We start from the raw sequence: 17999 nt of genomic DNA, 5'->3' as shown, positions 1-17999 counted from the left end.
CCGAATGGCATAACGGTGAACTCATAATGGCCATACCTCGTTCGGAAGGCGGTTTTAGGAATGTCTTCAGTTTGAACCTTGAGTTGGTGATAGCCGGAACGAAGATCGATCTTGGAAAAATAGCTAGCACCTTGAAGCTAATCGAACAAGTCATCGATACGCGGAAGTGGATAAATATTTTTGATAGTAACTTTGTTGAGGGCTCGGTAATCAATGCACATCCGCATGGATCCATCTTTCTTCTTTACGAATAGTATTGGCACTCCCCACGGTGATGAACTTGGTCGTATAAAGCCTTTCTCGAGGAGCTCGTCGAGTTGTTTCTTCAGTTCCTTCATCTCGGTTGGCGAGAGGCGATATGGTGATTTAGCGATCGGAGCAGTTACAGGAATAAGATCAATTCTAAATTCTACTTCATGATCGGGTGGAATGCCGGGGAGTTCATCAGGAAATACATCGGCATAATCAGAAACAACAGGAACGTCTTTGAGTTCTTTAGATTTTGATTCCTCAGTGACATTGGCCATGAATGCTAAGCATCCTTGATTTAGACATTTCTTAGCCTTTATCATGGAGATTAGGCTAACTTGGCCCGCGTCTTTATCCCCTTCAATTCGTATGATTCGTTTATCAGGGGCTTGGAGTTCAACAGTCTTGGTATTGCAAAGGATACGTGCATGGTTATCGGATAATGTAGGTTCACTGGACGGATCACACGAGATATCCCGATATACACAGGTGTGGAATCCCTGTGTAGATCGTTACGGACGTAGAATACAAGCTCACCAACAAACGAATACAATCCGAACAAACTCACGTTATATTAATAACTCAAACCGTGATACTTACAGACTCTCGACCTCACGTCACTTGACTCACTGAATTACACGTAAATTAACCAACTAAAACCGTAATCCGTAATCTACATAAATACACGACAACTTCGCCTCAGGCGAAGTTGTCCATAACTTCGCTTGTTCAACAAGTTCGCCTAAGCGAACTTGTCAACAACTTCGCTTGGTTAACAAGTTCGCTTAAGCGAACTTGTCAACAACTTCGCTTTAAACAAACAAATACATAAACAATATTACAGACTCGATTACAGACATTAGACATATGAACTACTGACATCTATGCACCAACAGACTCCCCCTTGGCTGTAGCTTCATATCTTGATCTTTCAGCTCTTGTCTCGTAATCCTGTATCTTCACGCATGCACTCCTTCTCTAACATACACCGTGACTACTCGCTGATATTTCCTTGCTTCATCCTTCCAAGCAGGAATATAGAATATCTTCTTTTCATTCAACACTTGCAGATCAGCTTTTGATAAGTTAACAAGATGCATCGGATCATACACCCTCAGCACTTCTTGTTCATCTTCGTCTTCCATCACGGCTTCAGCAGTCTGGCAATCAACGTACCACCATTTTAGATTCTTCAACACATCTTGAGGCATAGTCTTCATTGGAACCTCCTTGATACATCGGATCGGTTTGTACTTCATCACCATCCATGGCTTGCCATCTGCTCTCATTCCCCTTTCTGTATCCTCCACGAGCTTTCCCTTCTGTGGCTTTAATAATTCAAACTTCTTCTCTTTTACGCTTTCTTTCCACACGATCTTCCCAATCACTCTTGCCATGTTGTCGTCACTTCTATTTATCAGGCCCAACCTGGCCAAATCCTTCACCTCACATTCCGGCAACGTATTGAGAGATCTCAACATTCTTTTGAAGTATTGAATACCATCATAACGCTTCACCACAAACAACTTTATCTGTTCATCATATATCCAACAGATAATTCCCTTCTTCGACTCAGCATAGCCTTTGATGTTATAACTCTTCTTGAACATGGCTGGAACAGCAGGCTTCTTGGTCTTAATAAACCAATGAGCACAGCCTTCCTTCCACCTAGGCTGCTCCTCCCATTCAGTCTCATCCATCTCAGTACCTATGTCGGCTTTCTCAACATCAGGGATCTCGTGTTCAACTTCTTCTTCTACTATCTCCCCCTCTTCTATCCCATCTTCAATCACAATCTGCTCACCGATCTTCTCAATCACATCACTCGGCAACACATCTTCATCAAACAACACATCGTCGCTGAACATATCATCGTCAAGTTCCTTCAACGCATCAATCACGTCATCCTCCACCAACACCACATCATCACCACCAGCCGCGTCGGTAGACTCCCCCTCAGCTGTGGAAGTACCAAGAGCTTGAGAAGTTCTTGGCAGCTCACCACCTGCATCTTTCGATGCATTGGGATCATCGTCTCGGTCATTTCTTCTTTTAGTCCTGAGCTCGTCGCCCTTACAGCTCATCTCCCCCTGAGATGCCAAGAACTCCTTCAAGGCATCTATAATTTTCCCATGCTCAACCAGGAGGGATGACTGTAGTTGATTTGCTTCCACTAGGCGTTGAATAGTCTTCGATTGCTCTGCCACGATCCGCTCTAGTGAAGCTATTCTCTCTGAGTCTGACATAGGCGAAGGCGAGACATCAGAAGCAGGCGTAACCGCAGGTGGTACCATACCTGATAACCCTGCAGCAGTGATGACCGTTGACTCTACAAATCATGCAGCTACCACCGACTGAGTAAGCGTTGGAGGTGGTAGAGACACGATCTCCGGAGTCGACGTCTGGATAGCAGTGATGGATGGAGTGCCAGCAGATGATGTAGCCACCACGGGAACATCCGCAGCGCTTGTACTTGTAACCTGTACAGAAGAAGGAACAATAGACATACTAGACAGTGCGGCTGGAGCGAAACGTACCGTCCTTGAAGTCTCTCCAGCTCCCATGCCAGCACATGTCCTTTCCCGTCTTGATCTTCTTATCAGCTTATGTATGTCTTCTTCCTCTTCTGACTCTTCATCATCCTCCGTTCTCTTTCTCTTCCCAAAAGTTCTCTCTCGAGACACCATCAAGCGTCTCCCCTCATCCATGATCTCATCCAAATCTGAGTTAGCTATCGAAGTTGCTGCTCTAGTAACACTTACACCCGAACCCTGTGCAGCCGAGACCTGCACCACTTCAACTTGATCCATATCAAAATAACCTTGACCTCCAAAAACAGCGTCAAGATCTATATCCTCTGCAGCCGACACAACAGGCACAGCAGGAGCAGGAACAGCTTGAGTTGCTCTTGCCTGTCGCGGTTGAGGATCTCTGAACTCGTCCCCACCAGCAGGAACATACTCTGGGTTAATTAAAAACCCAAACAGTGGAGTATGCCTGGGACGACGTTCAGGGTTGCTCCTCGCACTTGAAGTGCGGCATTGAGCAAAGATACGTTTGCTCACAGATTCCACGTATCTTATCGGGCGTCTCTGAGGTAGATTCGGAGCCACATGGTTCAATATCATCTGGATAAAACGTGGGTACATAATGAACCGCTCCCGAGACATCGCCCTTCTTTGCCTGTCAATCTCGTAAAAGACCATCTGACTGATACTGTAGCGTTTATTGTAAGTCAGTGCAGTCATTGCAGACTGCATGGTCGCACCCATACCATCCGTGCCCGCCTTCCTCCCAGACATGCAAACTATCATAACGTGCATGAGGAAGCGCCACTGATCTAGAAGGAAACCCTTCCTCCTCTGGGTATCACCTAATGGACCAGAGTAGCCCATTCGGAGAAACGCTCCATCACGGAACGGAGCCACAAACTCTGTAGGGTCATCCCTAGTCTCTTCACCGAATCGTAAAGCCACCCGTATCTGTTCAGAATTGAACTGAACTTGCTGATTGTTCACAGTCGCTCGCATGACCGGGGGCTCAACACGACAGTCGTACTCGACCGTCTGCCAGAAGTCTTCGATATTTGGTAGAGATATCGGCAGAGTGTTTGTGATGGCATGAAAATTCCTCGAGCGTAGGAGGAAAGTTATGATCTCGCGGTAATCGTCCACACCGCTCGCCTCCGGGTCAAGGGTGATGTACATATTATGACCCGGGAAAAATTGTCTCTGATTGTCACCATCATCTCCTCCTGCACCTCCAGCACCAGCTACCGCAGCCATATCTGCAACAAACTAACCAAGTTAGATAGACGTTAATAAATAACACAAGTTCGCTGGTTACCATGAGCGAAGTTGTGATAAACTCTGTATAGGCGAAGTTAAAGTTGAGGCGAAGTTGGGAACAACTTCGCTTCAGCTTTAAGTTCGTCTAATTAATATTAAGTAAAGATCTAGGCGAAGTTAATGTTAACTTCGCCTCATCACAACATCGCCTCAGGCGAATTTAAGTTTCAGGCGAAGTTACGGATAACTTCGCCTCAGGCTAACTTAAGCTTCGGGCGAAGTTACGGATAACTTCGCCTCAGGCGAACTTAAGTTTCAGGCGAAGTTACGGATAACTTCGCCTAAATTCGCCTGAATCTGAATCGGCGACAGTGAGGATTATGGAACAACGTGCAGTTGATGATTCGGCTAGTTTAGACGATTAAGTACTCTTAAACACAAGTTTTAAGGACATGTTGACGATCAGTATGTTTATTAACACGTAACAACAAGGTTTGAAAATCGGTTGAATGTCTGACGATTCTAGGTTAATAACCGAGTCGAAACGACCCTTGATTAGCATGAAAGAACTTGTAATATATGATTAAACGACATCTCGAACCTTTGAATCTGAGTGGAATCTGGGAAAAAAGAACAAGGATACGGAATAAATAAGTTCGTCGGATAACTAGGAATAAGTAAGTTCGCCGGATAACTAGGAATAAACGATAAGTTCGCTGATTGAAAATAAGGACCAGATTCGACGTTAAGTATCCCTTATATAGGGGATCTGTTGTACAGGCGAAGTTACAGATAACTTCGCCTAGGCGAAGTTATCCACAACTTCGCCAGTTCAAAAACATCGCCTAAAATTTCAAAATTTAACCCTTAAAATGTTAACAGTTTTCAATTAAGTTATAAATTTTCCTTTAAGAAATAAATAACATGATCAATTCTAAGTAACCAGTTAAAAAATCATAAAACTATCTAAGTACAAAAACTTTAAAAGTTTAAAGTATAAGGGATCAAATTTCAGTCTAGTTAGGGACTACCACGTTTTAGAAAAGATCCGAACAGGAATCATACTAATTTCGTGACTGTCACATAGATCCGTGTTTAGCTGTATTATGACATATAGAGACAGGTTGTAAGCAGGTAATATACTTAAAATGGTTTTCATCGTTTCTGTGATACGAGTTAGGTTCAATTATGCCTCAAAATTTAAGTGGGCAACAACTCAGAAATATTGATGCCTCCTATCTATTCTCAAAGCGTATTTGGCTTTCCCCAAGTCACCCCGAATTGACCTCGACCCATAGTGTCTGATTAAGTTGTAAGTACTCTTCATCTATTTCCCGTTCTTCTTCTTACTCTAAGATTGAGAAGTCTTGATTTTATCATCACTAATATGTTTCAATAACTCCAAATATATATATTTTTTTTTAAATAAACATAGACTTCAAAGTAGAAATTAACTGCAAGTCCCGAATCTGGATCACTGCAGTATCTTGAGACGCTATCTTCACGGGAATCAGAACACACATGGGCTCGTGTATGACTGGGTAATCGCTTTTCTACCTATCATTCGGAAATATATATATGAAGATATGCAAAACTCTTAAGGAGTTTCCACGTAAAATCAAGTAAATTTAGTTTGTATCACATCTACTTTCACGCACCATAAAAAGTTACCATGACATACAATGACTGTCCTAAAGCCTTTTAAGCCTAATAACTTCACTAGTTAAGCACACAAAGTTAGTATATCTATCATTTTCCAAGGTTGGATCAATTTTCCGTTTAACATAGCTAACGAACTTCTTACGAAGTAACAGACTTGAAAAATAATTTCATTTCCCATTTCTTTCAAAATATTAACATTAATCGCCCCGACCAAAACAAAGTCTTCAGGTAAACGGCTATCCCGAAGATCCAACGGATCAGTTGGACCGACCACATACTAGTATGTGTCCTTCTAACTAAGTATGATCGACTAATTTTAAGCGAAAGAATGAAAAACTCATCATAAACCGCCCCGGTCACTATCAGTAATCTGGTTAATGGCTATCCTCAAAATCTACAAGTAGAAAATGAGGACCAAAACATATCCGAAGACAAGTCCTTCAAACTGATGTAACCGACATATCTTTAAGCGATTAGTGACGTTTTTTTTTTTTTTATCAATAATAAGAAAAGCATGGTTACTCGGGATTGATCATCCCATTCAGTTCACTAAGGTTTTGAAATCTGGATTTGTCAAACGCTTTAGTATATAAATCAGCGAAATTATCAAGCGTATCCACCTTTTCAAGCATTATCAGTTTCTTCTCAGCACAATCCCGTATGAAATGATGACGTATGTCAATGTGTTTAGTTTTACTATGTTTCACGGGATTGTTAGTTACTGAGATAGCAGCTGTGTTATCAATGCAAATAGGAGTAAGTAAGAAATTCAGACCATAGTCACGCAACTGTTGTTGTATCCAAAGAACCTGAGAGCAGCAGTTGGATGCTGCCATGTATTCTGCCTCACAGGTTGAAATTGCGACTGAAGTCTGCTTCTTGCATTGCCACGACACCAATCTGCCACCAAGAAACTGACATCCTCCAGTTGTTGACTTCCGACTCTGATTGCACCCTCCATAATCAGAATCTGTGTAAGCGACCAACTCCAAGTCTCCTCATCTTGGGTACCACAACCCCAGCTTCGGCTTGCCCTTGAGATACCTCAGTATCCTCTTTGCACCTTTCAAATGAGATTCTTTTGGATTTGCCTGAAAACGTGCACAAAGACAAACAGCAAACATTATATCAGGCCTAGATGCAGTTAAGTACATTAAAGAACCTATTATTGCCCGATATTGAGTTGGGTCCACATCTGCATCACCGTCTACTTCAGCACCCAATTTGTGATTGACGCAGATTGGAGTATCATATGGAGAACTGTCCTCCATCTTGAAGCGCTTGAGCACATCATGAACATACTTTGTCTGATGAATGAACATCCTGTCCTTCTTCTGATCAACCTGCAATCCTAGAAAGAAAGTTAGTTCACCTATAGCACTCATTTCAAACCTTTTCTTCATGACGGCTTCAAACTCCTGACACATGGAGACTTTTGACGCAGCAAATATAATGTCATCCACGTAGACTTGTACCAGCAGGAAGTCGCTTCCATCTCTTTTGAAGAACAACGTGCTATCAATTTTCCCTCTTTCAAAACCATTCTCGAGCAAGTAATCCGATAAAGTTGAATACCAGGCACGAGGTGCCTGATGTAATCCATACAACGCCTTGCTCAACCTGTACACGTGATCTGGAAAGTCTGGGTCAGGAAAACCCGGAGGTTGCTCAACATACACAACCTCATTAACTTTCCCATTCAAAAACGCACTCTTCACATCTAGCTGAAACACCTTCATCTTTTCATAAGCAGCAAACGCTAAAAACAATCTTATGGCTTCCAACCTAGCGACAGGAGCGAACACTTCGTTATAATCAATCCCCTCTTGTTGATTAAAACCTTTAACGACTAGCCTCGCCTTGTTTCTTATAATAATCCCCTTATCATCTCTCTTGCACTTAAACACCCATTTTGTGCCTATCGCATGCACATTCTTTGGTTTTTCAACCAAAGTCCAAACTTCCATCTTCTCGAATTGAGCAAACTCTTCTTGCATGGCTTCGACCCACGAGCTGTCCTTTAAAGCCATTTGATAATTCTTCGGTTCAATCTGGCTTATAAAGCAGGTATACAGGCAGTCATTGATTATTCCTGTCTCCTTAATGCTTGTATAAACACAGGTGTGTTCATTCAAGCTACTTCTCATTTGTACACCTGAGGACACATCACCAATCACATTATCCAAAGGGTGATCTTAGTGAATTCTCGTGGTCAGAACAGAACCGACATGCAAATTATCTTCCAAATTAGAAGAGATCTCATCAATGGTTGTTTCATGCTGAGAGTGAAAATGATTGATAAATTCTTCTTCAGCTGAGGCAGCAGGGGTACCGATAGTGTTTGATGAGGAAGGTTGACATTTATCAATCAACTGTCTTTGCAATAGATTTTCTTCCTCATCAAGTATCATCTTCGTCGCAGCTCTTTCTTCTTCCTCAGAAATTTCCAAATCCGGTACGTTAAACGACTTAAAAAGCTTAACATAGTCGAAAAGCTCAGCAGGTCCATTGCTAGGTTTTGGCGGTTGGTAACTTGTGATGTCGGTGTTACACACCACCTCCACCTTGCAAGTCGAAGTATTGAAGACACGTCTGTTGGGAGTACCAACAACATAACCGACTAATATTCCTTCATCGGCTACTTCTCCAAATTTAGAATTTGTCTTCAAGATCGAACAAGGGGACCCGAATGGTTCAAGACCACTCAAGTTGGGCTTCCTTCCATGCATAAGATCGTAACATGTTTTACCAAGTCTCTTAACAGTCACTCTATTCAGAACATAGCAGGCTGTAGCAACTGCTTCAGCCCAGAACATCACAGGAAGCTTCGAATCTGCCAGCATAGTTTTGGCTCCTTCAATTAAAGTTCGGTTCTTCCTTTCAGCCACTCCATTCTGTTGCGGAGTATACGGTGCGCTGTATTGATGTTCAATTCCTTTCTGAAGACAGAAGATCTCCATTTCAAAATTCTTGAACTCCGTCCCATTGTCACTTCTGATGAACTTAACTATTTTACCCATGACGTTCTCAACTTTGGTAATCAAATTCTTCACCATTTGAGACGTCTCATCTTTCGATTTCAGAAAATATACCCACGAATATCGCGAGTAGTCATCAGTGATCACCAAGCAGTAAGAAGTACCTCCTAGACTTTTTACATTCACGGGACCGAAGAGATCCATGTGAAGCAGTTCTAGAGTACTGTCAATTGAGTTGACCTTCTTGGTGAGATGGGATTTCTTGTGTTGCTTTCCCTTCTTGCATGCAATACATTTGTCTTCAAAGTTAAAACTTTTCAAGGGAACGCCCATCACAAGTCCATTCCTGACAATGTGGTTCATCTTCCGAAGATGAATGTGCCCCATCCTCCTGTGCCACAATTTGGATTCCGATTCGCTTGCTTTCGTCATTAAACATGATTCTCCCGTGGCCATTTCAGTAGACCTCATATCCATCACATAAGTATTTGTATCACGTGGAGCTTTCATCACTATCCACTCGTTTGGTATCTGAAAACCAGGCTTCAACACGATCGCCTCATTCTTCGTGAAATGAACAATATACTCCTTATCACAAATCTGCGACACACTCAGCAGATTGTGCTTCAACTCTTCTACAAAGTTCACATTCTCAAGAGTTATTTTCCCATTGGACACAGTTCCTTTTCCAGTAATTCTTCCTCCACTTTCACCAGCAAAGCTAACTCTCGCTCCTTGAACAGGTTTTAAGTCGTGCAACAAGTATTTGTTACCCGTCATGTGCCTGGAACAGCTGCTATCTACAATCCAAAGACTGTGGGCAGCCCTGTTCAACTGTTCCTGCACAATAAAGCAAAGGATTAGAATCTAGGGACCCAAGACCAATTGGTCTTGGATCTATACATCCCGTACTTCTGCTTTCCAAAGTTAGCATCTGGATAATTCCTGTCAGTCCTATTAGGAAATCTCCTTGGAAATTGAGTGTGTGGCCTTCCAAACCTATGTATATTGAAAGTATTATATCTTGTGGTTTGGTTATTAGCATTGTTAAACTGAGGTTTGTTTCTGTGAAAACCTAAATTAGTTACATATCGAAACTTTGAAGGGTTTTCATATTTAGCAGTACTAAAATTACCATTAGCCTTACTCTCAGTTTTAATAGGCCTCACACCTCTGAATTTCGGCGTCAGAGGGCAATTGCAACAAGATGTCCTAACTTATTACACCTAAAACAACACCTATGCTCCATTTTCTTTTCAAAGGTTGTTTTAGATGTAGAGGCTGTGTTACCGGCCGTTCGTCTCACATAAGGTGGTACGTACGGGTTGAGTGGAGTACTCTTTTTATAGGTTTTATCTTTTTCTCCACCAGTGGGTAACACTACCTTCTCTTTTGTCTTACCCGATTCGGACAACTTATCCGAATCTGATGAGACTGGACTCGTAACAGAAATCTTCACACTTGAAACAGGCGAACTCGTTTCGCCACTACTAACACTTGGTTCTTTACTCGTAACTTTGATTGGAACTGTCTGAGGAACTTCAAAGTCAACAGATTTCTGAACACTAGGGTTAAAAGTGTAATTGTGGTTATAAGGTGGTGGAACCTCGTGATAACCAATTCCTCCCCTCTTTGTAGAGGTACCTTGATCACTAACAAGGTGATCAAGAATAGCTGAGGAATTTCTGAACTGTTCAAGTTTTAGGTTCAGTTTCACCACTTTCACCTGGTGGTCAGCAATCTGCTTTTCTCGTTCAGCAATCAGTTTCGTATTTTCTTCTAAAACCTCATAACTTAGATCAATTACTTCAATTTTTTCAGCAAGTTTTGTTTTTAAGCTTTCAACATCTTTTTCACACGCTTTTATTTTAATTTTGTAACTGTTTTCTCTTGCTTTCATAAAGTGATGATCTTCTTTAAGAGTTTTAAATTCAGCATCTAAACGAACATACTGATCAGTTATGGTAGCAAGTTGCTCAGACAAATTCTCACATTTAGTACAAATAGATTTAGAACTTACCTCGGAGAGTTGATCATTGTTATCTGCCATGAAAGCTTTTTCCTTACCCGTAGCTTTCTCTTCTCCGTTAATCTTCTCAAAATCTTCATTATCAACCTTAGCCATATTTGCCTGCTCACTAGTTTCATTCGAATGCAGGTTCCAGTTGTATTCACCTGCTTCTCTGGACAGCATGGCATTGACTTCTTTACTACTCCCAGTGTGCTGTGCAGACCGGCCCTGACCACGTTCAACTCGCTCGTTTCTGCACTCTTTGGCAAAGTGCCCGTTTTGTTGACAGTTATAGCACTTCACCTTAGACTTGTCGAACCCTGGCCTGCCACCAACAAACTTTCTCCCCGTCTTTCTCATAAACTTCTTCACTCTCCTCACTATCATGGCCATCTGCCATTGTAAATCCATTTCCTCCAGATCATCAGCATCGATCTGGTCATAGTCTTCATTTAGCATCGCAGGATCAACCACCTTTCCTTGAATATAGTTTTCATATGAAGCAATAAATGAAGCATAGAGGCCAAACTGCTCTTCAGCAGATTTGACGCTCATTGGCATCTTAGAGTAATTATTGCTTGAGGAACTTGAAGATCCACTACTCTGGCTTGCTGTCTGTTGAGTACCACTTGATCCACCCGCAACAAAGCAAACATCCCCATTTGAGTTTACTGACACATGCCCCTCCTGTGAAGAATTGGCACCCGACTCACCCTTCGAGTAGTAGGTGGCAGAATCAGTCTTTGAACTTGTATTGGAGTTTACTTTAGCACCGTACATGCCTGGATCTTGAACCTGATCCATAGATGTTTCTTTTCTTACCATATTAAGCTCAAAAGTTCTGAGCTTGTTGACAGTGGTTTCAAGATCATAAGTAGGGAAGTCCTTGTCTTCCCTCATCAGTACAGTATACATCTCCCATTTTGGTGGGAGAGCATCGAGAAGTTTTTCCACAATCTCTTCTTCTCGGTATGAAATGGAGTAGTTACTCAATTCAGTCATTAGATGATAATATCGAGTGATAATGTCATCCAGAGATTCGTTCTTTAAGTACTTAAAGACTGAAAATTGAGTCTTGAGCAACTTTATCTTTGAAGCCCGAATACCTACATTCCCTTCAAATCTGCTCTCAAGAGCTTCCCAAAGCTCTCTAGCTGATGTATACTTTCTGAACGTATGGAGGATCTCCTGTGGAAGAGCCATTGTGATTCACAGCATGAGCCTTGCTCTCGGCTTCATACATCTTTTTCTCCTCCTCTTTCATTTTACTGTATTTCTTGATTTGGTCTCGACCCTCATACTCCATGATTGGTGGAATATATCCATCTTGGATGCATACCCACATCTTCGCATCCTGGTACTTAACGTATTGTATGAACCGATCCTTCCACGCGACAAAATCGGTTCCCTTCAGCAACCTTGGGGCCTTTGTAGCTGACCCCGCTTCAACTTCCATCTTTACAAGCTCCGAAATGTTGATCGACGACATCCTTCTTGAAGACTAAGAAACCCGAAAAATTCTGAAAAGGCGAAGTTTAAAAAAATTCCTCTGAACAGTACTGTAGGCGAAGTTAAGGATAACTTCGCTTAAGTAATAACTTCGCTGGATCCTTCTTAAATTCGCGTGACTGGGCGAAGTTGAGAATAACTTCGCTTAGGGTAAGCGAACTTAGAAATTAGGCGAACTTGAAGAAAACTTCGCTGAGCTAGGCGAACTTGATGAGAACTTCGCTTAGTTAGGCGAAGTTGAGGAGGTAGGCGAAGTTGTGAATAACTTCGCTTCTCCTTATATCTTCGCTGAAACCCTACGTATCCTGACGGCAACTTCGCCTGATGAACAGCAACTTCGCCTGACGAACTTAAACTTTCTGCAGATCTGAAAATCGGATTTTAATGACGTTTTTGACGGTTTAAAGGCTTGAACACACTGGTAGGAGGCTAGAATGAGCAAAAACACCAAAAACTCGTCCCGTGAATACCCGAAATGAGACGAATTCTACACCCGCGTGAATATCCCGAACCACACAATCGAGCAAAAGCTCTGATACCAATTGTAGGTTCCCTGGACGGATCACACGAGATATCCCGATATACACAGGTGCGGAATCCCTGTGTAGATCGTTACGGACGTAGAATACAAGCTCACCAACACACGAATACAATCCGAACAAACTCACGTTATATTAATAACTCAAACCGTGATACTTACAAACTCTCGACCTCACGTCACTTGACTCACTGAATTACACGTAAATTAACCAACTAAAACCGTAATCCGTAATCTATATAAATACACGACAACTTCGCCTCAGGCGAAGTTGTCCATAACTTCGCTTGTTCAACAAGTTCGCCTAGGCGAACTTGTCAACAACTTCGCTTGGTTAACAAGTTCGCCTAAGCGAACTTGTCAACAACTTCGCTTTAAACAAACAAATACATAAACAATATTACAGACTCGATTACAGACATTAGACATATGAACTACTGACATCTATGCACCAACAGATAACCAATCCATACCCAATACAACATCAAAACCAGCAAGAGTCATAGGTAGCAATTGAATAGGCAAAACATAACCGGCTAACAAGATTTTTCCGTTTTCTAAGGCTTCAGAGATTTTAACAATATCGCCATTAGCGGTTTCGACGCTTAGAGTTTTATTTAGTTTGATTAACGGTTCGTTGAATAGACTACAAAACTTATAATTTATAAAACTCAAATTGGCTCATGAATCAAACAAAACTCTAGCATAGGCGTTGTTAATAAGGAATGTGCCGGTTATAGTTTCCGACATGTCAGCCGCTTTCTTCGTGTCAAGGATAAAGACTCTTGCATTGCCCTTCTTGGCTCATTCCTCTGACCGCTACCACCCGCACCACCAGTCACGGGTTTATTTTTAGGACATTCAAAGCTAAGATGTCCCATCTCTTTGCAGTTATAGCAGGTCATCTTCTTTTTCCAACAGTCGGCCGTGGCGTGGCCGGGTTTATTACCCGATTCACACACTCGCCCAGCAAGGTTGCATCTACTCTATGATGCTTCTTGCAGAATTTGCATTGAGGGATGCCGAAATTGGAGCTGGACCTTCGTTGGTCAATCCCTTTACCTTTGAAGTGGGTATCTCCACTTCTTCTCGAGTCAAGTGATGGTACAACTTTCCTATCTTCCTCTTTGTTGCGGATCTTTCCGCCCATTAGATACCCAGCTAACTCCATCGCGGAGTCAGCAGTTTGTGGTAAGTGTGATCTTACCATGTCACGAATTTCTCGAAGTAGTCCCCATATATAACGTGTTACTTTGCTAGACTCGGGGGTCACAAGCTGGGGGATTAAACGGAAATACTCGAGAAATTTCGTATTGTACTCACGAAGGTTTGTTCTGACAACCTTGTGAGCCAAGAACTTTGTTTGGATTTATTATGTCTCATACATTGGACAGAATTTCGACATCACTAACTCCTTGAATTCGTTCCATGTTAAACTATACACCGCTTCTCTTCCCTTACTTAAGAGTAACGCGTTCCACTACTCGTGCGCTTCGCCTTTGAACATTAAAGCGGAGTATTGGATCTTCTCTTCGCCGTACACTTGCTGGTGATTACAATAGTTTCCTTCTCTTCAAGCCACCTTACGGTATTGATGGCCCCCTTGTCACCATAAAATTCTTTTGGCCCATAATATTTAAAGTCTTTAAACGTACAACCACCAATCTTCAGTTTCTTAAATTCTTGCCTTATGCTTCCATCGGCATTTGATTCACGCATGCTTTCGTCCATGCGAGAGGGTCTAGATCGGGGTTTTGAAACAGACCTTTGAGAAGGATGTTCAGATCGGGAATGTTTTGTTTGGGATCTATTTTCAGATGCTTCTTTAACAACTTTATCAATCATTTGTTGTATTTGGTTCATGTATTTTTCGGGAATCGGATCCTCTTGTGCTTTTTCGGGACCTTTCCCTTTCGCTTCTCGTTTCTCGGCTTCATTTCGGGAAACCTCACGATTATCGCTTTGTCTAGACATTTTCTTTTAAATCTTTTTATCTTTTATATTTCCTGATCTGAAATTAACACATTCTTTTTCTTATTATACAAGTTTTATTTAATTCACATTCATATACATATCATAAATGATATGTATATCTTTTTACAACATTCTTTATATATCGTTTAAAACGATATATAAGATCCTATCCTTATTGTGTATGTTATATATCACACATATCATACAAACTATTTTACACACAAACTTCGTCGCCTATTCCATCATCTTCTCAATCTTTCATAAACTTCTTCACAACTTTGGTGAGCTTGGTACATTTGCGAAGTAGTTTATCTCCCATCTTCTTTTTCTTCTTTCCATCAACATGAATTTTCTTCCTCAACTCATCAGTCTCTTGTAGGGCTCGATCCAAATGCTCCTCTTGGGACTGCGGTATGTTGGTAGGATATCCATATCTTGGTGGTGGGTCGCGGTAACCCATCATCACAATGTCGTAGTGGTTCTTGGGATCTGGGTATGGCGATGCAGTCTCGTCGGAAGGATAATTGAAGAATGCGTTGGCCGCTTCATTCTGTTCACGGATTTCATTGGCCTGTTCTTCAATGGATGGAATCTCGCCTTGATAAGGTGGGAAACTTGTTGACGTCTTTCCCTTGAGTTCATGGAGGAATTGCATGTACGGGTCTACAGATCCATAGCTTGGGTTTGAGTGTTGCTCCTCCATTGATGTGTTTACTTTGTTCGGATTGTCCGAGTATTCTTCCTCGGGGTCGGTTTCCTCCATAGGTTCTTCTTCGGTCATTTCTGGGTCGGTTTCCTCTTCTGGTTCTTCCTCCAGTTCTTCTTCCGTCATTGCTGTAACGATTCTGGCAAAACCAGGTATACCCGAACCGGTATATACTATTTATGTGTTATTTAGTAATGAATATATGAATTATAATGCGTTTATACGAGTATGTATGATTCATAGTACGGACTACACTCGATTATGCAGTTAATCGTATTGAAAATACGATTAACCGATTAACGGTTATTGTAGCCCGAACGAATCGAGGATTATATTATAGACGAGATATATGATATTTAGTGATGTTTACGAAGTGTTAAAGCTTCGGGATAAGTGAATTAAAGCACAGAAAATGAATTTTCGATTTAATGGTACGTCGGTACGTTAAACGAAACCTTTAATACCAAACCGAGCGAGAGACGATCGATCAAGCCAAAAAAGATGCGCAACTATTAATAATATGATGTTTTAAGTTAATAAATGTCATGGTTTAAGTTTTTTTAAGTTTTAAATCGGTTTTATATAAATTTCATTTTTAAGTCGAAAACGACCGTTTTAGCCTCGTTTTAAGCTGAATTAAACATTTAACCGAAAAACGAACTGAACCAGATTATCCAAAACGTTATCCGGATTTCCGAAATCCAAATGAGTGGCTAAAAATGGAAAGGTGGGTCCCACCCCACCTCCCCCCTTGGTCCGATCGGCATAGGGGATAAACCCCTAGCCTTTTGTTATTTTTTTAGAACAACATTTGCATCATCCTTCTTCCTCTCCATTATATGATCTAAAAATCCAGAATTTTAGCAAGAAAAGCAAGGTAAAAATCGAGTTATTTACGTTTCCATCTTCTTTTCTTGAGTTTATTTGCAAGAAAATGAGGTTTCAAGTGAAAAAGGGTGAAAACCCGAGATGAAAACCGATTCTTGCATGATCAAGTGATGTATACGGGTTATACAAGGGATCTTGGTCCAAGAAAGGAGTTAAACGAACCAAAAACGAATTTTTACGGTTTAAACATTAGTTTTGAAACGATAACCGAAACTATAGTGTAAGAGGCTTGATAGTGAGTGTAACTTGCTTGGTATTGTGGTATGTTGGTTGTAGGTTCTGTATTTAGTGGTAAATAAGGAGGAAAGACGAGTTTGTAGCTTGTAGTGGCGGAAAACAAAAGGTATATTCGGTTTATGTTCGGTTATGAGTGTTTTGGACAGATTGTGGTACATTTAGAGTTAGGATACGAAATTTCACAAAGATGATCTACACATGAAAATATGAGATCTTTGAAAATTTGGTAATTTTTGGACAAAGGATGAATATTTGGTGAATTTAATGCTTGGTTTTGGCTAAAAATGGTGAAAAATACTTAAATATCATGATAAATTCTGGAAAATTCCAGATAAGCTTTTTATAACATGTAAAAGTCACACACAAAATTTTAGGTCAGTTGAATAAGTCTAAGTAGGCTTTTCGGTTAAATGAGTTCTAGGGTTTTCTAGCTCGGTTTTAGTGAAAATGGCATGTAAAAAGAGATTTTGGTTCTGTAAAAATTACATGGGACTATGTGGATGGCAGGGGTCATCCAGGAAAAATTTGGGATTTTTCTAAGGTCGTTTGGTATTTACGACATATTTAGTGTTTAAATGGTGTTTAAAAATAGATAAATAAATATTAAATATAAAAATTAATTCTGGAAATATTTTTATAAAATTCCCCACTGTCAAAAAGTGATTTGTGAAAAATTTCAAGATCCGAGATTAAATGGATAATTATTTGTGCAAAACAAACTTTTAAAGTCTAAAACGCGTAAACCGATAAAGTTCGCCTAAACGAGCTGACTGGTGTATAAAAACCCTAAAAATGAACTATTTTCATACAACTGAGTTAAACAGGTAAAAATAAATCATCCGAAAATAATTCGGATGATTTGGGTAATTTTATCTGATTAGTACACTAAAGACGGAAACGGGTCCCGCGGCCAATTGGGGCGTCTAAACCGAGCTCTAATTTCACAACTTTAATTAAATTATCAGTCAACAACTATTTTCGGGTTGTGTGTGACCAAACTCATTTTTGAACGTAAAAACGGATAACCGTGCTAGGCACGCAAAACTGGGAAAACGAACTAACAGTAATTTTAACTATTGAACTCTAAATGATATCACAATCTGAGTCCGGAGAAGTGTTTCTGGGTTAACATTGCCCCCAGAACGGGTACAGTTTGGGTTAACAGTGTCCCCAGATGTACCGGTTAACACGGTTAAAGTTATATTAATAGTGATTGTATAGTAACGAACTTAGGGATCGTATTACTGATCCGGATTAGTAGCTGCGTACTGTGTTACCTACTTGCTTGCGAAAGGTGAGTTTCACGAGCCCCTTTTTCTGAATTGTTTTTAAATATTTTCTCGGGGCGGGAAGCATGTTATTATCAAAATGTTTAAGTACATACTGAACGCATGGATTTGCGTGTATTTATATATATTTTATTGTACGGGAATCGTACGGAAATGTACTAAGATGGTAA

The sequence above is a fragment of the Bidens hawaiensis genome, unplaced genomic scaffold (assembly GCF_021521415.1).
Source record: "Bidens hawaiensis isolate Kalapana, Puna unplaced genomic scaffold, B.hawaiensis_p1.1 tig00039071_1, whole genome shotgun sequence".
In the NCBI taxonomy this organism is placed as follows: domain Eukaryota; kingdom Viridiplantae; phylum Streptophyta; class Magnoliopsida; order Asterales; family Asteraceae; genus Bidens; species Bidens hawaiensis.
This window is presented reverse-complemented; position numbering follows the sequence as displayed.